The 21,996-nt window shown below is 35.0% G+C and overlaps 2 long non-coding RNA genes across 4 annotated transcripts; both read right to left on the bottom strand.

Annotated features, from left to right (window-relative positions):
• Nucleotides 1-289: 289 nt before the first annotated feature.
• On the bottom strand, nt 290-6,586 carry LOC131631606 (uncharacterized). Its single transcript, XR_009292747.1, has 3 exons — nt 6,341-6,586; nt 5,895-5,962; nt 290-817 (listed from the first exon to the last, which is right to left on the bottom strand). It is a non-coding gene; the product is annotated as an uncharacterized LOC131631606 (long non-coding RNA).
• A 9,764-nt stretch (nt 6,587-16,350) lies between these two features.
• Nucleotides 16,351-18,958, bottom strand: LOC131603068 (uncharacterized). 3 transcript variants are annotated; one of them, XR_009284234.1, is made up of 3 exons: nt 17,181-18,958; nt 16,983-17,067; nt 16,351-16,857 (listed from the first exon to the last, which is right to left on the bottom strand). It is a non-coding gene; the product is annotated as an uncharacterized LOC131603068 (long non-coding RNA). The 3 variants fall into 3 exon arrangements; XR_009284235.1 differs by having other exon boundaries at nt 16,983-17,277; nt 17,537-18,958; XR_009284233.1 differs by having other exon boundaries at nt 16,983-18,958.
• Nucleotides 18,959-21,996: the final 3,038 nt, after the last annotated feature.

Here is a 21,996-nt window from a genome sequence, read left to right as displayed (position 1 = left end):
CAACCGTACTATTCTCAGAAACGATTTCTCAACCGACCCAAACAACATAGAGGCATTAAACTCGATACCCATTACGATTATTAGCCCTAAATCCATGTCTGAAATTTAGAAACTAATAGATATCATTCCTAATCAAGATCTATGATGTCCATTTCTACAACAACATAAACCCGAAGCATTTAGGCAAAAAGATCAAGAACAACACCGATAATGATTTGTAAAGCATATATATATATATATATATATATATATATATATATATATGATCTCAAGATCGATAAATGTACATACAAGAGAGGAAAAATATACACACAAACCCCACCATTGGAATGGGTCACAGGGAAGAAGAAGAGAAAATGAAAACTTCTCGTGTTGTCGGCAAAATCAAAGACCACCCGAGCTCTATCGACATGATGAGCCACCCAATGATGTTGCTGGAACCTCTAAACTACAAAGAATGGATCAGAGCTCATCTTTGTCAAAGAAGAGATGACAAAACTTAACAAAATATGATTTTACAACATATATACAATTATGAACTCGCAAACCTCATTAAGCGAGCTATGTCTCGCTAAGCGGTCTTTCGCTTATCTGAACACTATTCACAAATACTTTACACTAAACGACAGAAATAATCGTGCTAAGCGAGCTTACGAAGCTTCAACTACTGCAAAGGGAAAGAGAATCAGGCCATAGCGCGCTAGAATTTACGCTTAGCGAGTTTGACAGAGCTTTGGCACTTTATTTCTTCAAAACGCGCATCCTGAGCCATGTCTTCGACACTTTATTACTTAAGTCTCCAAATTTGCAATAATACCTACAAAAAGACATTAAAACTATCAAACGGTACACAAATACACTAACATACAATTATTCGTAAAGTAGACGTATTTACAAGCAAATCGACGTGTATTCAAACGATATTGTCAAAAAGAATAGATAATTGTAACAAAACTTATACACAAAAAATAGATACAATTTGCACTTATCACTCTAAGCACCACCCTAAACATCATGAACAATCATTCTGACCATTATTGGTCATACTAGAATATGAAATTCTTATTATTATGTGGAGAGAATACACATGTTTATATAGGTCTAAGCCTCCTAAACAATAAACTAAAATAGGAAAGATTTGATACAATAATATCCTAATTGATACTAATAATCTTATAATAAAATATTATCTCAACACCCACTTAAGGTGGCGCATATAAATCATATGCATTCATCTTGTCACATATGTAAGTAATTTGAGGTTTCCGAAGAGATTTTGTAAAGAGGTCAGTAAATTGATCCCTAGAATTGACAAAGGAGGTTTTGATGATCCCGGTGGTAATCTTCTCTTTAAGAAAATGACAATCAACTTCAATATGTTTTGTCCTCTCTTGAAATACTGGATTGGAGGAGGTGTGCAAAGCTGTATGGTTATTACATACAAGTTCCATAGGACCGACTTCACAAAAATGAAGTTCATGTAGTAAATGCTTTAACCACAAGAGCTCACGTGTGGCATGAGCCATGGCTCGATACTCATCTTATTTACTTGATCGAGCAACAACATTTTTCTTTTTGTTCTTCCATGAGATCAAATTTCCACCAATAAAAGCACAGTAACTTGATGTAGAGTGTCTATCACTTGCATCTCCTGCCCAGTCAGCATCTAAATATCCAATGATATCGATGTTGCCTCTATCACAGAAAACAAGCCCTTTTCCAAGTGATTCTTTGATATACTTGAGTACTCGAATAACTGCATCCCAATGGTTGTCACAATAAGAGTTTAGGAATTGACTTACTATGCTGACGAGAAAAATTATATCGCGTCTAGTCAAGTTAAGATAATTAAATTTTCCTATAAGGCTTCGATATCTAACAGATCAGTATATGGCTCCCCCTGATTAGGAAGAAGCTTTACATTAATATCCATAGGAGGGAGTATCAACCGGTTCATTGTTACAAGACAGAAATGATAAGGTCTACAACATGGACGAGTGGATTGACAGTTTTTAAGCATGGAATTTGCGATGGGCCAGACCCCTCGATGCAGAGGAGATATTGCGAGTCGACGATCTCAAAAGATGAGTCAATTTTGTCATTGTTCGAGGCAGATGCATGACAGGTTATACTAGATATCAGACCAACTTCTAACAAACTCTATGAGCAGCAGATGCACTAAGGTTTGTAAATTCAGACTGAGTTCGAAGCAAGACAACAACTTCATCATTGTTCTAATTAAAAAAAATTAATAAAAATTATACCAATTGCAGCCTAAAAATTGAATCGAATGTGGCCTATTCATATAGTCAACATAATTGTTGCCTAATCATTGTCTTTTGTTTTGACTATGGTGTTCTGCCTTTCAGCAACAGTTCTTAAACAAATATTATAGTTATATGCTACAAAACATGGTGCAATTAGGAAGAACCCTTCCAAATAAGGTCAATGAAATTTTTAAGTCCCTACAAAATGTATAGGGAGTATTGACAATTTCTCTCTTCTTTCTAAGGCTACTTCTGTTCAGGAGAAATTTCAATAAATTCCGGATTGCTACACGTTTAAAGATTAATTGTTCCAAGTCCAAGGCCCTCTTTATGAATATCCCTAAAAAAGATTAGAATATATATTACATTTTCTCCATCAGTAACACTGATTCCTTATACATGTATTATGGTTCCCTAATGTTAGCTAGAAGAATCAAGGACTTAATTACAATATGGACAGGTTAAATGTTAGATTGGCTTTGCAGAAAAACAAGCCTCTCAACAACTCAGAGAGATTAACTTTGGCTTCTTTTTGCTTAAATTTACTCTTAAGTATTACATGTAAATGGGTTGGCTTTCATTAAGCATTTTCTCCAAAGATTGATCAAATGACAAAGAAGTTCTAATAAATGGATTTTAAATAGTTCCCCCTCTGATTGTGTGATATGTTGTAAGCATGCTTTTGATAAAATGGAAACTCGGTATCCAACTCTTAACACCATTCACCTGTCACCTACAGGAGAGTAATTCAAGGCAAAACACTGTAAAGCATAGTATGGCTCATCAAGCGAGCCCTTGAAAAGAGCGTACTCTTAATTCCCAAATCTTCACCAACACATGTCACCCCCTAGGTTCATGGGCGGATCTACACTTAGGCTAAGTGTGGCCATAGCCACACCAAAATTTTTTATTTTTTTTCTTTATATATATATATATATATATATATATATATATATATATATATATATATATATATATATATACATACCAAACTCTTATTTTTTTCCTAATATTTTAAAAATGAGAAGTCATTAAATCCAAGAGGGTGAGGCATTGGTTTGTTAGTTAATTTATTAAGTCATTGGTCAAACTACATGGCTAAACCATATCAAATTGAATAATTTCATTGAATAAACCGGATAACTCAATTGAATACTATCTCCGTTCTTTTTTATAAGAGACAACTCATTTTTTAGGTTTATTGAATAATCAATGTATCTAGTCTATAAACCAACCAAATACATTGATTATTCAATGAATTTAAAAAGTAACTTGTTTCTTATAAAAAGGAACAAAGGTAGTAGCATATTAGTTCATTGGTCAAATTATTAGGTCATTGGTCAAACTATTAGGACTCTCACTAATTTAATAGCTTATTCAATCTAGCAGTCAAATCAGACTAACGACCCTTCCAATTCTCGGCTCGCCTAGCTAATCCTGTCCGATTTTTAATAAACTGTCACCATCTCTTAAATTTGTCTATCACTTTTATATTTGCTAATCATTCATATTTGGTAGATGATTTTCATTATAAATGTATTGTTGCTTTAAATATTATTATTTCTTACTTTTAATATAATTCAATCTATAATTGCTTTTATATTTAGCCACACCAATCTGTTATGTCTGGATCCACCCCTACCTGGGTTCCCAATAGGTGCCTTTTTCGAACCATTATCCTTAATACTAACAGCGCAACTGCTGCAATGCCTACTGCTACACGGCTCCATATTGTCCCTCTACACCAGATAATTTTATTACACCACAACCTGCAGGCTAGCATCACAAAATGGACCTGCTGCCAGGAAGATAGTGATGACGATGGTACACTAATATTGGCATGCCCGACTTTATTCTATAGTTAAATATCAAACAGCTAACTGTCATAGATCTTCTGCTAACCAAACTTGCCTACTTTGCAGATATAACAAAATCAAAACCAACCAAAAAAAACTTGTATATATGAATGCTTAGAAAATATTGTGAGTAAAAGCCAACAAAGTTAGAGAGCATGAAACAGTAGGCACTAAGAAAATATAAGGTACCTCTGGAAAAAAAAAAGTGCCTTAATTTGAAGAGGTGGATTAGATATGAGAGCTCTAAAAAATCAAAACTTGAAAAGCAAAAACAAAAAACCCAAGTCATACATCAGCTCAAAGAATAAAAACCAAAGCAGATTAGTGACTCTCGGCTTTAGGGATCATTTATCAATATTCCATATAATGGACAATGAATTATACAATAAAAATAATTAAATCTACGTCTTCAGGTAACATCCTCTTATTCAATTAAGCTTAATGGAAAAATCATACTCAACCTTCAAGTTCTCTGTATCGATTAAAGAGAGTACTTTTTGCTTGTGGCAAATTTAAGACTAGAACTGATCAACAAATGTTGCAGAAAGAAAAAAAATTGAATACATGCCATATTTTTACGTGACTTACTTTGATCTATATTTCCATAATATGAATATCAGAAAATTAATTACCAAAGGAAAGGAAAACAAATAGTGTGCTGTCAACACAAAATGACTAGTTGGTACGTGCTTGGCATTTTCAACCTCTTTATTCAAAATTACCATTAAAGAAAATATAAGACTAATTCAACGATACATGAGTAATTATTGAAATAGATGAACAAATTGACTTAATTGGATAAAATGTAACCGTAAAGAATCGGGAACAAATTAACATTTTAAACACTATTTTCAATCAAATAAATAGCTTAGTTTACTTTGATGAACTAATGAGGGAAAAGAAACACTAAATATCTCTAATACTTTGGCATGTATGATGGAAGAAAGGATGTCTGAGCCTAGGACCTATGATGTTAATCTTAGATAGAGTTGCCTAGCATCGCCCTCATAAAATGCGATAGCGACATAACGGATGGCGGGATAGCCGCTTTTGTAAAGACTAAAAAACAGTATAAAAAGAAAACATAAACTACTAAAAAATAGACTAATTCACAAAATTAAAGAGATCATCATACTTAATAGTTAAAGAATCTAAGGTATATGCTAATAAAACTTAAGCAGAGAAGAATAAAACAAAACTGAACTAAAAATTGAGGAAGAAAATAACATTACTCTTCAAAGGGTTCGGATTGTAATTTATTCAACGGTTTAAAAAAATTGAGGAATTTATATTCAAAAATCTAATTACGGCTGCGATAGCGGTTTGGGGCACAATTAGCGGCCGCTATTGTTGACAGCGGTTCACAGACCAGAAGCGTTGCGCCTACCCTACCACCGCTACGCTATTCTGTTATAGTAGTGCTATAGCATGCTATTGACAACATGGCCTAGGACCTCCAGCTGTGCATATTATCCAACTACCTCACCACTAGAACAATCATAGAGATTTTATTAGGGAAACCTCAATACAAACAATTACATGATAAGAGCATTCAATTTTCTTCAGGTAATGTTAGAGCATGTAATTTTGTACTATAACACCAACTGACCATAAAATAATCAAATATTCTAATTTTGAAAATAAATAATCCTAATTATGTAATATACTTGTCCATACTATTGACGATATTCAAGAACAATGCTATATAAGCGAAAACCCAAAGCCTGGGAGATAGTATATTACATAATCATCTCATGGAATGGAATCATACCTCTAAAAACATTGCATCTGCCGAGCCATGCCATTCTATGCCAAATCACTCTCCAATTTCAAAACACACTGCATATTGTTAGAACCAATAAATAAAAGTACTAAGAAAACTCTAGATTCTGATATGACCTCTGTTTTCAAGGAACCCTGCAGCAATATCATACATTTTCAGCAGAATTCTTTAACACCGTGAAGAATTTTGGTGTTTTTGAGTTTTCATAGCAGAAAAAAACATGTAAGCCCAAATGATTGTGAGAAAAAGTTTTTGTGTATGTATAATCATTATGGACGTATAACCATGCAAATTTACTGAGACTGGGCACAAATTTTTTGTCACGCCCAAACATAGTTTACATAATAAGTTTAAATTCAATGGTTTTAAGATATTTCAATTTTGACCAAAAACAGGGATAGAACTTATATTATCAAAGAAATCATTATAACTACCTGAATCAGATTTAAACCATTCTATGTGCGGGATGATTATGGGGTTTGAGTTTGAGAAGAAGAAAATGAGATTTTGGGGTTGAAGGAAGTTCGTGGAAGTATGGAAAACCTCTGAGATGCAACATGATATGAAAAGAAGGAATATGTTAAAACGAGAGATAGCAGGGTTGGTTTTGATAGATGGACTAATTTATTTTGTTCACTTCTGCTCTGCTCCACTCCCTTCCACCTTATTCCATTCCGCTATAAGCTATTACTAGTAGTTGTACCCGTGCGATGCACGGAAATTATTTCACATAAAATATTAATATAAAATTAAAATATATAAAATAATAATAAATTATATGTTTAAAAATTTTAGATAAAATATAGTAGTATAGTAAAAATATAATAGTATAATAAAAAAATGGTTGTTATGTGCAATTTTTAAGTGGAATTGTTCATCATCATGTTTATGCAAGATCGGTTCAATATAAATTCCAAGGCAAATTTAAATAAAGTTGTTTAAAATAGTAAATTTTATATTTATTTTTAAATTTATTAATCTTTTTAAGGTGTAAATTATGTATTAAATATTAATTATTTATAAATAAAATACAATGTATAATATGAATTGGTTGATAATTGCTAAGCATATGTATTTCTTTTTATTATACTGCAGGTTAAAATTAATGGGAGAGATTGTGATTAAAATCGTTTTTTTTTGTTTGGATATCTAATCATTTAATGAACAACATTTTTTAATGGAGAAAGTTGAGCGGATTTTGTTATTGCTACTCCCAAGTTACTAATTGTTGTTGTTAATTATTCTGCTTAATAAATAACAAAATAAAAAATAGAATTGTTAGGAATTAATAAATTAAGTAATAAAAATAATTAAAGATATATTTATAGAAATATTACTATTATCATATTAATTTTAATTTTATTACTTCAGTTACTAATTACTACTTTATTGCTTCAGTTTTTTTATTTTGCTGTTGTATTTTTTTTCAACTGCCAGTTTCATATTTTAATTTTAGATAACAAATGAAAAACTTGGTAAAATACTCATCTTACTTTATTAAATTGTATGATAATTCATTTCTTAAAATTATTTTCTCTTATTCCAAGAAGATTCAATAGAAAATAATTATAAGAAAAGAAAATAAAAAACAACACAAAATAAATAAGACCTTGACTACGAATATTTGACAACCTTTATTTTTCTACAATATTCTATTGCCACCACTACGGATAATAAATATCGTGTTTCTCTATATAATCTTGCACTATGCACAAAAATATGAAACTGGCAGTTGAAAAAACACAATTGCAAAATAAAAAAACTGAAGCATTATTCAAAGACTAATAGAAACTATTATAACAGAATCTTTCATATTGCTATAAACTCACTAATTATCATTCATTAAATGTGCAAACATATAAACTCTCTAGAAAGAACAAAAGCTAACACGAACACTCGAAACGACGCAGATACATAGACACCAATATTGATTTTTAAAAATGTACAAAATGGAATGTAACTTCATGTATCAGTGTCACCATCAGTGTCGCACGCAACTTCAATTAGAAGTTTTGATGCTACATAGCTTATAACAACAACACAACACAACACAAATACATGAAATTCCTTAATCATGCGTCAATTCAAATGCCACTATTGTAAAGCTAAAAGAAATAAAAAACCAGACTTTGTGTTGATGAATGTCAAGTGTGAACCCGCATCTATGTATCATCAACTTAACTATCACCAACTGATTTTTGCCACTTGGTTGAAAACTTCCAACCACCACCTGATAAAAACCATGAAAAATATAAGTGATCCTTCTTTTGAGAAAGAAACATGGACACCGAAATACGTGGTTAGAATAAATTATTATATTATTTCAAATCAATTGCCTCTTCTTCTGTAGTTGTATGAATTGATACATTGGCTTCATCAACTAAATGATGTATATTGAAACATTTAAAAATACAAAATCAGTATTGGAATTACTTGGAAAGGAGGGAGTTTCTATTTTGAACGATCATATGCAACCAATTCACAATCAATAACAAATGATGATACAACATTAGTTGTATATTGCAACATAAACATATATTGAATGCAGTATTATATAAATAAATTAAAATAACATGTCATACAACACATGTTCCTAACCAATAAATGAAAAATTAATTTCAATACAGACTCCTCAAAAATACCTTGTGATTCTGAACATCAGAAGTAAGCATCTAAAACACTGAAATTCAACAACAATTAGAGTTAGCTTGAACTTCAATGATCACTTTTTTTTTACAGGTAGATCAAAACTCTGGTTTTCTCCCTGTGACAAGTATTAAAAATCAAATTGGGAATAACAACCACAAAATTTCCATAGAAGTAGCAAAAGAGACATTACTTTCTGCTGGCGATACTTGTAATGAGGTTAAGAAAAATAACTTCAGATTATAATGAATACCTTTTTTTAAAAATTTAACTCAAGTCAACTAACCAAAATATACATAAGTTTCCATTGACATGATATCATCCTTATTTTTCTTATTTCAATTGCGTAACAATCAGGTTAACCTACATGAACATCAGAAGTAATGAGGTTAACCTACATGAACTCAACAATAAGAACAAAAGTGAGTTGTTCTTCCTCACCCTGAAGATCAACCATCACTTTTTTCAATAGTCTTCCAGCATCAATGGAGCCAAATCTTTTGTTGGGTACTGCTTCAAATCAAATATAAGTAAGTTAAAAGTTAAATTTAGCATCATAGATCTACAACCAAACACTTAACATAAAAGGGTCATGCTAACGAGTGCCCCAGGGGCACTCTTTAAGTATTCTAAATAAAGAAAATATTCTTTCAAAAGTTCAGCATTTCAATTTTCGATGCATTAATTACGCATATTTCCAAGAAAAACTTACTTTTTAAAGCTATTAAAGAGTGCCCATGGGGCACTTGTTAGCATTTCCCAACATAAAAATAGAAAAACAACAAAATCACAATAGCATTTGAGGACTTTACTAAACGAAAAACATAAACTTCACTTCCCCTCTCCTCTTTCTCGACATTCACTCTTTCTCCAACCTTTTTCTTCTCATCAACTATTTTCATAAATCACCAAAACAAGCATCCAAAACCCAACACATGAAATAGAAAAACAAAAGGAGGGAGCACACAATTACCGGGTGAAGGACGAAAGAGCAACATGGTGGTGCAAGGTGCTAAGGCGGAGATGGAAGGTGGCTTGGTCAGTTCCGCGCGGAGGTATGGTCACTACACTGAGGGAGTTGCAGCGTGAGGTTATTTATGGATGTCGGAGGACGCGGGTTCGCGGTGGTCCGATTCCGTCGATGTGGTGGTTCCCGGCGTGAGTCATATCGTTGTTGTTGTTGTTCTGCAAGCAATTTCCAGCGTGAATCGCGTCGGAGATTGACGTTGTTTCGATATGCCCTCTTTTTTCTTCATTTCTTTTTATGTTATTTTGAGAGAGGGAGAGAGAGAATAGGAAATGAAAATGATTTATGAGATAAAGAGAATAGGAAAGAAAAATTAATTGTGAGATAGAGATAGAATATATAACACTCAATAGTCACATTGAAAACGTACAACATTTAAATGGTAAATAAAAAATGAATAGGAATGATAAATGGTGTTTATTGAATTTTTCAATATGATTATTGAGTTTTTTTAGAGTGATTATAGTCTTCATTATTACTTAGGAATTAATGAAATAATTAATTCAAAAACAAAATATAAAGAATATAATTATTTAGTTTATTTTTTATTTAATTAAATGAAAACTTTCCTTTTTAAGCAAGTTGTCCAAATATAAGAATTGATGTGAGCTTGCCATGTGTCCCACTTGCCCAATTACTCATCTTGCTTTATTATATTTATATTGTATGATATTCCATCAATCTAAGTGGAAGCGCTTTCTCTCTCTCTCTCTCCCTTCCACACAAGCTAGCCGATCCTCTCTCTTCCACACAAACAAGTTGATCCCTTGTGTTAGACCACCAATCGGGAGTGTCGAGCGAGGAGCATACACTATGGGGTCATTCTTTGAGCAACACACATTTGTGGGAGAGACACCACTTCTCCACCTAAAACCTTAAGGTGATAGGTGAGTGGGTTCTCTTACTTATATATATGCTTAAGTCTCCATGTTTCTATCCAATGTGCGACTATTTTCCCCACACTCACACTTATAATTCTTAATAAGGTAGAGCTATTTTTGGTTAAATTATCAAAAAATGGAAGTCCGGATGGATTGTTGTTGGCAAGATCTAAATTTCGGTTTTGCTGCGTTTTAACAAATCAATGCTTTGGATGTTGAGTTTGTTTTTTATTAGATATGAAAAACCGTCTTGTAGAATTTACTTCCCACGATCTTGGATTTCTTACGTTTGAAAAATCGAGTGGGAAATTGGTGAAAATATGATTAGCAGTATGATATTAGAAGGGTGGGATTCTGACTTTTTGTATTACTTAGACAAAGATTGTGATGGAAGAAATGTCGGTTCCAGTGTCGTTAAGAACAAGTAATTCAGTGTTTGATAATTCTTTGTGTGGAAAAAGACCCGAGATGGATATGTCGTTGCAGTTGTACCTTGGATATTGAAAATTCCTATTCAAATGCTAAATGGTTGGTAAGATGAAATATGATGGAAATAACAAGGATTTTAATCAGCAAACAATTCATTGCTTTGGAGCATATGATGGCCATAGCGGCTCTTAGGTAAATTATTTTTTTATGGTCTGTTTGGGTTGACGTATATGAGATTATCTAATGAAAATAACTTATGACATGTTCATAAGTCATTTTAAGCTTATCTAATGAAAGCTACTTAGAAGACTATTTTGAGGAAGTTATGGAAATAACTTAAGACATCTTCATAAGCTATTTTAAACTTATTTTTATAAACTCTTAATGAAAATAATTTGACTTCATTTCTTTGTTGTTGCTATAAACACCTAATTAAACTATTTATGCAAACGTGACATAAATGTGAGTCTTGTCTCCACTTTTTAGCATTTTTCTATGTGTACATCTTCACGTTGAGCTTGCTTTCTTTTTTAGGTGGCAAATTATTATCGTGCTCGTATGCATTTGGCTTTAACTAAAGAAGTAAAATTGCTCAAAGAAGGTCTAATAATTGGAAGTCCCAAGGATGATTGTCCAGATTTGTGGAAAAAAGCTTTCACTAACTGTTTTTTTAAGGTTGATAATAAAATTGGGGGGTAACTTAATTGTGAACATGTTGCACCATAAACTATTGTTCCACTACTGTTGTAGCCATTGTTTGTTCATCCTGTATTATAGTTTCAAAATGTGGTGATTCCATAGCGGTGTTGTGTCGTGGAAAAGAATCCTAGGCTTTATCTATGGATCATAAAGTAAGCTTACCTCCAATAATAGTTTTGCGGTTTTGGTGCAATGCTATTGTTCTCCGTGACAAAGATAAACAGATGAATAGTTGGAAATTAGAATCATTCAATTTCTATTTTAGATTGTCATGCTTGATTATGTTATTTTGCTCTTTATTTGAATGAACTCATGCTATATTTCTATTTCATTGTGGTAATTTTTTATTAAGAGAATTCAGTCTGGAATCGTATTTCTACTCAACCCGTCGAATACTTAAAACTGAAGATCTTATCGCAACACACTCACAATACGCATCAAAATTACCAGACATCATTCGAGACGCCACATCAGTATCCATTTCTGCAACACCGACGAAAGCTCAACCATACTATTCACATCAGCAATTTCCCAACCGACACAAACAACACAGAGGCATTAAACTCGATACCTATTACGATTATTAGCCTAAATCCATGTCTGAAATTTTGAAACTAATAGATATCATTCCTAATCAAGATCTATGATGTCCATTTCTACAACAACACAAACCCGAATCATTTAAGCAAAAAGATCAAGAACAACACCGATGATGATTTGTAAAGCAAATATATATATATACGATTCCAAGATCGGCAAATCTACATACGAGAGTGGAAAAATATACATGCAAAACCCACCACTAGAATGGGTCACAGGGAAGAAGAAGAAGAACAAATGGAAACTTCTCGTGTTGTAGGCACAATCGAAGACCACCCGAGCTCTATCGACATGATGAGCCACCCAATGATGTTGCTTGAACCTCTAAACTACAAAGAATGGATCAGAGCTCAACTTTGTCAAAGAATAGATGATAAAACCTAACAAAATATGATTTTACAACATATATACAATTTTGAACTCGCAAACCTCACTAAGCGAGCTATGTCTCGCTATGCGAGCTTTCGCTTATCTGAACACTATTCATAAATATTTTACACTAAACGACAAAAATGATCGCGCTAAGCGAGCTTACGAAGCTTGATCTACTGCCAAGGGAAATAGAATCAGGTCATAGCGCGATAGAATTTGCGCTTAGCGAGTTTGACAGAACTTTGGCACTTTATTTCTTCAAAACGTGAAAACAAGTAAGTTTCCGGTAGATTTATGAAATTTCCGATATTTTGTACCGGGAATTTTAAATATTTCTGGTATTTTGTACCGGAAATTTTAAAATTTTAGGTGTTTTGTACCGCAAATTTTAAAATTTCTGGTATGTTTATAAAATTCTAAAAATACCAATTTTTTTGAAAATTTCGGTAACTTTTTTATTTTTTAAAAATGCTAATTTTTTTCAGTGAGGACTAGAGGTGGAGATGGTACTGTTGCGGGTCGCGCCATAGATAGAGTCGATGTTCGTGCTCGGGCGGCTGCTGATGAGGCTGACACCTTAATCTTACTAGTTGGACGCGTTCCTTCGTCCGTTTCTAACCGGAAATGGAATGCTGAGCAGGTGGGTAGGGGGTTTCGTACACCTCGCCGTCGGGGTGGTAGAGCATCCACTGATGTGGACCAGCAGGTGCATCAGGATAAGGTTTCTAAGGTTGAGGCGGTGGCAATTGTGCGGGAGCTGGTTGTTGCTGAGGAGCAAGTACCTGTTGTTGATGAGAAGGTGCCTAGAGTTGAGGAGCGGGTGGTTGTGGTTGAGGAGGGGGTTGTTGAGGAGCGGGTGGTGCATGATACGGACACCACCACATGTGCATCTACGAAGCCATCAGTACACACTGATGGAGGTTTTCCAAGAGTACCTCTTGACAGGTTCGTTTTGACAGGATATGATGACCATGTCACTTATAGGATATGGAAGGGCGAGGTATGTAACTTTGATTTATACTATTGTGTTTTAATTGTATTTTTTAATTGTATTTTTTTGTTACAGGAACGTCTAGTGCTGAAGCTCACTTCTCACGGGTTCAAGTTGAAGAACTTCTCCGAGAGACCGATGCCTGAGCAGGTGGCGAGGATAGTTCGGGACTTCCATTTGATGGAATTTTTTGGATGCTCCTTGACGATGTTGGACGCCCCTCAATTATCAACATTTGTTGAGAGATGGCACCTGGAGACATCATCCTTCCATCTTCCATTCAGGGAGATGACAGTGACTCTGGATGATGTGCATTCCCTATTTCACCTTCCGATAGCTGGTACATTTATTACAGCGGTTCATAGGGACCAGGCGACGGTGGTGCACATGGTGGTGGATGCTTTAGAGGTTGATGAGCTGGTTGTGCTCAAGGAGTTTGGTGACACTTGGGGCTTTCACCTCGGGATGACTTGGTTGTAGGGGGTTTATCAGGAGCTTGTCGATGCAGGGAGGTACCAGGCTGCCGCTAGGGCGTACATGATACATCTAGTGGCATGTACCCTCTTTGCGGATAAGTCTAGATACTATATAGATGTCCGCTATCTTTCTCTATTCAGCGACCTTGAGACCCCATGTTGGGCTTCGGGAGTGGTGGCATTGACGATGTTGTACACGATGCTTGATGATTATCTGAGCTTGTTATAGGTTTATATTTTAACATGTTTTTGGTGTTTTATTTTAATTTACCAGAACTTAATTATTTTTATTTATACAGTGTTGGATCTACGAGCATTTCCCTCACATATGTGAGCGGAAGACCCAGCGTTGTGCGGATGATGCCTCTTGTGCAAGGAGGTGGAAGGCCAGACAGACCCTTCCAGGAGACAGACCCTTGATGGAGTACAGACAGAGGCTGGATGCTCTAACTATGGATGATGTCATTTGGACACCTTATACAACTCACCGCGCACATCGTCCTTTTGAGGTATCTTCCTTATACTTAGGGTATGTCATATGGGAGAGCCATGTGGCTAAACACTTGCCTAAGAGGTGTCTACTCTAGTATGATTATATACAGGGCATCCCACGGCCGGTCCTAGAGGCTCCAGCTGGTGGCATTGATCGATGGTTTCAGAGCCACATCATCAGCTCCCCCCGTGGGATCATGGACATCCATTGCGGTTCAGCAGCCTGGGTAGTGTCAGGATGGATACCTAGAGTGGTTCCTCAGTGTGTCACACCCTAGGGTCAGCTCATCTGCCGCAATATCTGATGTTCCAGGGCCTTCAGGTACCAGGAATTCTTCACCACCACCACCATTCACCACCTCCACCTCCCGTTGGTGACCAAGACAGCCGCCTGCAGTACATCGCAGTTCACTTGGATAGCTTCATGGGTTTGGTGAACCTTGATGGTGAGGTTCACAGTATTTTATTTAGGTTCGCGGATGTTCCCAGCAGAGGACCTATGTAGATTTATTTTGTTATGATTGTATTATTTGTATATTTGTATATTTTGTACGAACATCTTATGTATGAACATCTTTTTTATTGCATAATCTTTTTGGCTAGTACATATTTCGAGTAGATAAAGAAATTATCAATAACAAACAAACATAGTTAACAAACATCAGATGACAAACAACAAGCATAAACAGTACTCCGAAACATGAAAACTTAGGCACTACCAGAAGACTCTAGACGAATCAGACACTTCATTATGTCGTCAACAGATCTTTAGATTTGTGCATCCAATTCAATCAGACCTTTAGTTATCCTACGGCGAAATGATTTCCGCATGGCCTTCACATCTTCATCATTCTTTAACTCGATTAAGTTGTATTTCACCCTTCCATTTGTATCAATCCAGTCCTCCCGAAACTCGATCTTTGTCACCCTTCTGTTAGCGGAATCAGGCACCAAATTATTCAACGTTTCTTTCAAGGTGGCAAAGGATTCAGCGTCGTCTGGAATTTTGGTTTGAACAGCAGGCATGCAGCCATTGAAATACATGGATACTTTAATCAAATACTGAGAAAGAGGCATTTTGTTGAAATGATGTGTTATCTAATAACACTAACACCCCTATTTATACAAATGGTGGTGCATTCTAGATCACACAAATGTATGGGTGCAATCAGGACCCTCCAAAAGTATCGACAAAATCTCAACCGTTTAAAAAACCAAAAAAATTGAAACATATCATAAATTTAGTTAATTTTGAAATTTCCGGTATGTTTTACCGAAAATTTCCTTCTAACTGAAATTTCCAGTAGTTTGTATCGGAAATTTTAGAGTGAATACCGAAAATTTGTTTTGGAAATTCTTCGTTTTTCATTAAGAGTAAAATTGGATTTATAAAAAAATGGAGGGTGGCAAAGATAAAAAAGATGGTGGCAAGTTAATTTCTTGTTCAATTGTCCCTTGCTTGTATTAATAGATTGTAACTTGACTTTGTTATGAAATTAAGTACCTCTCGTATTCACTTTAATACAAGTCTCATGCTTGGGAAGAAAATTAGAAAAAATTATACCAATTGCGACCTAAAAATTGAATCGAATGTGGCATATTCAAATAGTCAACATAATTGTTGCCTATTCATTGTCTTTTGTTTTGACAATGGTTTTCTGCCTTTCAGCAACACTTCTTAAACAAATATTATAGTGATATGCTACAAAACATGGTGCATTAGGAATAATCCTTCCAAATAAGGTCAATGAAATTTTTAAAAAGTCCCGCAAAAATGCATAAGGAGAATTGAGAATTTCTCGTCTTTCTAAGGCTACTTGTACTCGAGGACTTTCAATAAATTCAGGATTGCTACACGTTTAAGGACTTTCAATAGATTCTTTTTGCTTAAATTTATTCTTAAGTATTACATGTAAATGGGTTGGCTTTCATTAAGCATTTTCTCCAAAGATTGATCAAATGACAAAGAAGTTCTAATAAATGGATTTGATAAAATGGAAACTCGGTATCCAGTTATTAACACCGACCACCTGCTGGAGAGTAATTCAAGGCAAAACATTAGCATAGCATGGCTCATCACGCGAGCCCTTGAAAAAAAGCATACTCTTAATTCTCAAATCTTCACCAACATATCACCCTTGGGTTCACAATAGGTGCCTTTTTCGAACCATTATCGTTAGTACTGACAGCGCATCTGCTGCAATGCCTAGTCTACTGCTATCATCCATCAAGTTGTGGGTGCACCTGATTACATTTTGAACCGGCTCTACATTGTCCCTCTACACCAGATAATTTTATTACACCACAACATGCAGGCTAGCATCACAAAATGGACCTTCTGCCAGAAAGATAATGATTATGATAGTGATGACGGTACACTGAATATTGACATGTTCGACACTCTTCTATAGTTAAATAATCAAACAATTAACTGTCATAGATCTTTGGGGTAATCAAACTTACCTATTTTGCAGGCAACTGAACAAAATAGTGAAGGATATTTCAACATCTACTTCGCACAGATGATACACCTTGGACAAAATCAAAACTAACCAAAAAAACTTGTATATATGAATGCTTAGAAAATATCATATCATGAGTAAAAGATGAAAGTTAAAAAACATGAAACATTAGGCATTAAGAACATACAAGTACAAGTACCTAAATCCCACATCACTTCAAAGAACAAAAACAAAAGCAGGTCAATGACTCTTTCAGCTTCAGGGATCATTTGTCATCATTCATCTTGTATTGTTGGCTTGCATCACCCATATGAAATAAATAATCCATAAAATACGCAATGAATTATTAAATAAAATAAATTAAACCTAGGTCTTCAGGTTATATAGAATTAAGCTTAATGGGAAATTCAAACTCAACTTTCAAGTTCTCTGTATGGATTAAAGAGAGAACTTTGTGGCAAACTCAAGACTAAAACTGATCAACAAATGTTACAGACGGAAAAAAATATTGAATTGTAGAAGAGTCTAACAAGCCATATTTTTTGTGACTTTTACCTCAATCTATTTTTAATAATATGAACAAGTTAGTAGTCAGAATCGCAATCCCTTTTGTAGGACAGTCCAATTCCGCAAATGAGAAAACTCATATTTGGGTAGGATCGGTGAGATCACCGTCGAAACGCGTAGAATTGGTGAGATCGTGCGTTTCTTCCTACCAAAGGAAGGGAAAACGAATAGTCTGTTGTCAACACAAAATATCTCAATGGCATGTGTTTGGCATTTTCAACCTCTGTATTCAAAACTACTATAAAAGACATGTCTAATTCAATGAATAAGTAATTATTGTAATAGGTGAATTCCAATTGATAACTGAATATATAACAAGAAAGTGACAATTAACTAAATTTGAGAAAATGTTGCAGCAAAGAATCGGAAACCATTTAACATTTTAAACTGTATTTTGATTCAAATAAACTGCTTAGTTTACTTTGGTGAATTAAAGAGGGAAAAGAAACACTAGAGGTAATGATGTCTGACTGAGCCTAGGACCTATGATGTTTATCTCGGACTGAGTTGCTTAGCATCGACCCCCTAAAATGCTATAGCGGTATAACGGATGGTGGAATAGCCGCTTTTCTAAAGACTAAAAACCATTATACAAAGTAAACGAAAAATACTAAAAAGTAGACCTATTCACAAAATTAAAGAGATCATCATACTTAATAGTTAAAGATATGGTGATAAAACTTAGGCAGAGAAGAAGACTAAACAAAACTAAAGTAAAAATTGAGGAAGGACATAACATTACTCTTCAAAGGGTTCAGGTTGTAATTTAAACCCTTAAAAAAGACAACGGTTTAAAAAAATTGAGGAATTTATCCTGAAAAATCTAATTGCGGCTGCGATAGCGGTATGGAGCTGCAATTAGCGGCCTCTATAACCGCTATTGTTGACGGTGGTTCCCGGACCAGTAGCGTCGCGCCTAACAATACCACCGCTACACTGTTCTATTATAGTAAGCTATTGACAACATAGCCTATGAGCTCCAGCTGGGCATACTATTCAACTCCCTCACCACTAGACCAATCTTAGAGGTTTTAGATCTAGCTAATTTGACTCTGAACAAGAAGCCTATGAGGGAAATCTCATAACTTTTATTCATGAAAAGGGAAATCCCATTACAAACAATTACATGATAAGACTATTAGGTAACAATGAGCATAGAGCTGTGACTTGTTATAAGGGGCATTCAATTTTGTTCTAGTAATGTTAGTGTGTAATTTTGTATTATAACACCAAGAGACCACAAATTAATCAGATATTCTAACTTTGAAGATACATAATCCTAATTATGTAATATACTTGTCCATACTATTATTGGCGATGTTCAAGATAAATGCTATATAAGTGAAATCAATAAGACCATAAGCCTGGGAGATAGTATATTACATAATCATCTCATGGAATCATACCTAAAAAAAGATAGCATCTACCAAGCCATACTGTAACACCCTGAAGGATAGAAAAACACTTAGAAAGGGGGGGTTTGAATAAGTGTAGCTTTAAAAACTTGACAGATAAAAATAAATTGCACAGTTATTTTTATCCTGGTTCGTTGTTAACTAAACTACTCCAGTCCACCCCCGCAGAGATGATTTACCTCAACTGAGGATTTAATCCACTAATCGCACGGATTACAATGGTTCTCCACTTAGTCAGCAACTAAGTCTTCCAGAGTCTACTGATCACACACTGATCACTCCAGGAACAACTGCTTAGATACCCTCTAAGACTTTTCTAGAGTATACTGATCCACACGATCACTCTAGTTACAACTGCTTAGTTCACTCCTAAGACTTCCTAGAGTATTCTGATCCACACGATCACTCTAGTTTCTTACAACTTAATGTAATCAATTCTAAGAGTTTACAAATGCTTCTTAAAAGCGATAATCACAACTGTGATATTTCTCTTAACGTTTAAGCTTAATCTCACTAATATATTACAACAGCAATGTAGTGAGCTTTGATGAAGATGAAGATTCTGAGCTTTGAATTTGAAAAGCGTTTCAGCAAGTTAATTTGAGTTGTTTTGTTCAGGATCGTTAACCTTGCTTCACTTCAGAACTTCATATTTATAGGCGTTTGGAGAAGATGACCGTTGAATGCATTTAATGCTTTGCGTGTTCCGTACAGCATCGCATTTAATGTTATACGCTTTTGTCAACTACCTCGAGCCTTGTTCACGCTGTGTCTACTGACGTAGCCTAGAATAGCTTTTAACGTTCCTTTTGTCAGTCAGCGTAGCTTGCCACTTGTACTTTCTTCTGATCTGATGTTTGTGAATACAACGTTTGAATATCATCAGAGTCAAACAGCTTGGTGCATAGCATCTTCTGATCTTCTGACCTTGAAGTGCTTTTGAGCGTGATACCATCAGAACTTCAGTGCTTCTGTTCTCTTGTTCTTCTGATGCTTCCATAGACCCATGTTCTGATTCTGCTTCGACCATCTTCTGATGTCTTGCCAGACCATGTTCTGATGTTGCATGCTGAACCCTTTGAGACAAAGCTTCTGAGCGCTGAATTATGCGTACTCTTTATATATTTCCTGAAAGGAAATTGCATTGGATTAGAGTACCATATTACCTTAAGCAAAATTCATATTATTGTTATCATCAAAACTAAGATAATTGATCAGAACAAATCTTGTTCTAACAATCTCCCCCTTTTTGATGATGACAAAAACATATATAAATAATATGAATTTGCGATCAGAAAGAATAGACGGCAAAAGACAAATTACACAGCTATAGCATAAGCATATGAATATGTCTCCCCCTGAGATTAACAATCTCCCCCTGAGATAAATAATCTCCCCCTGAAATAAATACTCGAAGAACTTTAATAAAAGACTTCCCTGATTATTTCGGTAGAGACGATCATATAAGCTTCTTGTCTTCAGAGAATTCATAGCTTCTGACTTCTGCTTCCATTGGACAGCTTCAGAACTAGAATTTCTTTAGATCCCTAGAACACTCACAGCTTCTGATTCCTGCTTCCATCTAGGACAGCTTCAGAACTTGAATTTCTTTGATCTTCTGAACATTCACAGCTTCTGACTTCTGCTTCCATCTAGGACAGCTTCAGAACTTGAATTTCTTTGATCTTCTGAACATTCACAGCTTCTGATTTCTGCTTCCATTTAGGACAGCTTCAGAACTTGAGTTTTCTGGATCTTTAGAACCTTCGCAGCTTCTGATTTCTGCTTCCCTCGAATAGCTTCAGAGCTTTGAATTTCTACCAACATCACTTCATGCTAGATTTGTATCAGAACATTGTTGAATGTACCAGAGCATCATCTGAGCATCTCTACATCCTGAAATGTTACAGAACAAAAACTAAACGACAAAAGTCAGCATGAACGAGTTAGAACATAAAATGTATATTTGAACACATAATATGTATCAGAGCCATATAGGCTAAAATAATGTATCAGAGCAAATAGAATTTTGTCAGATCAAATAGACAAATATGGATCAAATTCTATCTTCTTTCTTGCTTCTGATTTCTGAAGCTTGACAGCACTCAGCTTGCTTCAGTTTCCATGGTTTTGCTTTTGTGTTTGCTTTGAAGATTTTCTTCACTTCTTTATACCTGCAAAACACTTAAACCATATAGAACTTGCAGTTCTTGTTAGTAAATGCAACTGATTAAATCAAATCATTTATCATTTATCTTTCTCCCCCTTTTTGTCATATCATCAAAAAGCAAAAAAGATTCAGAGATAAACCAACGAAACACACGGAGGAAGAAGATGATTTCATTAAAGTTCAAACAGCAGGTACAGAAGTACATGAAGATAAGAAAGATCAGATGCACAAGGACAAAACAGATGCAATGAAAAGAAAGAAACAACACAGACTCAATCTAAGATGGCCCTAGTCTTGACAAGATCTTGGTCAGCATCTCTTGAACCATATTGTTGTGTCCTTCTTGCCTCACCATGAAAGCGCTATACTCAGCATTGAGTGAGCTTTGCTCATCCTGTCTTTTCTGAATTTCTTCCAGAGTCTTTGCAAGACGAGAAGATTCATCAGAAGAAGCTTCACCGCTTTCAACCACAGGAATAGCATGTTGATCTGCAGCTTCCATAGATAGATCATTTGCAGGGATTTCCTCAACAGGAACAGTTTTAGCAACATGATCTTCAGCATCTGCTTCTTGCATGGAAGCATCTCCATATTCTGCAGCAGGAATTTCCGAGTCTCCATTCTCAAGTACCTGAAGAATGGCAGCTAGATTCCTGGGAGCAGAAGGACCTTCAACTTCTGGTGGGTCAACAACTTCTGGAATGACCAAGCTTGGGTCTTTCTTAGAAGGGTTTTCCCTCAGAAAGTCAAAGAGAGTCTTGAAATCTCCGAGCAGAACAGGATAATCAGGAATAAAGATAACAATATCCCTGCATGGATTTGCTTCCATTTCAGCAGCCAGTCTTAATACATCCAATTCATCC

Source organism: Vicia villosa, linkage group LG1 (assembly GCF_029867415.1).
Source record: "Vicia villosa cultivar HV-30 ecotype Madison, WI linkage group LG1, Vvil1.0, whole genome shotgun sequence".
In the NCBI taxonomy this organism is placed as follows: Eukaryota; Viridiplantae; Streptophyta; class Magnoliopsida; order Fabales; family Fabaceae; genus Vicia; species Vicia villosa.
The sequence above is the reverse complement of the archived record's forward strand: the minus strand, read 5'-3'. Positions and strand labels throughout refer to the sequence as shown.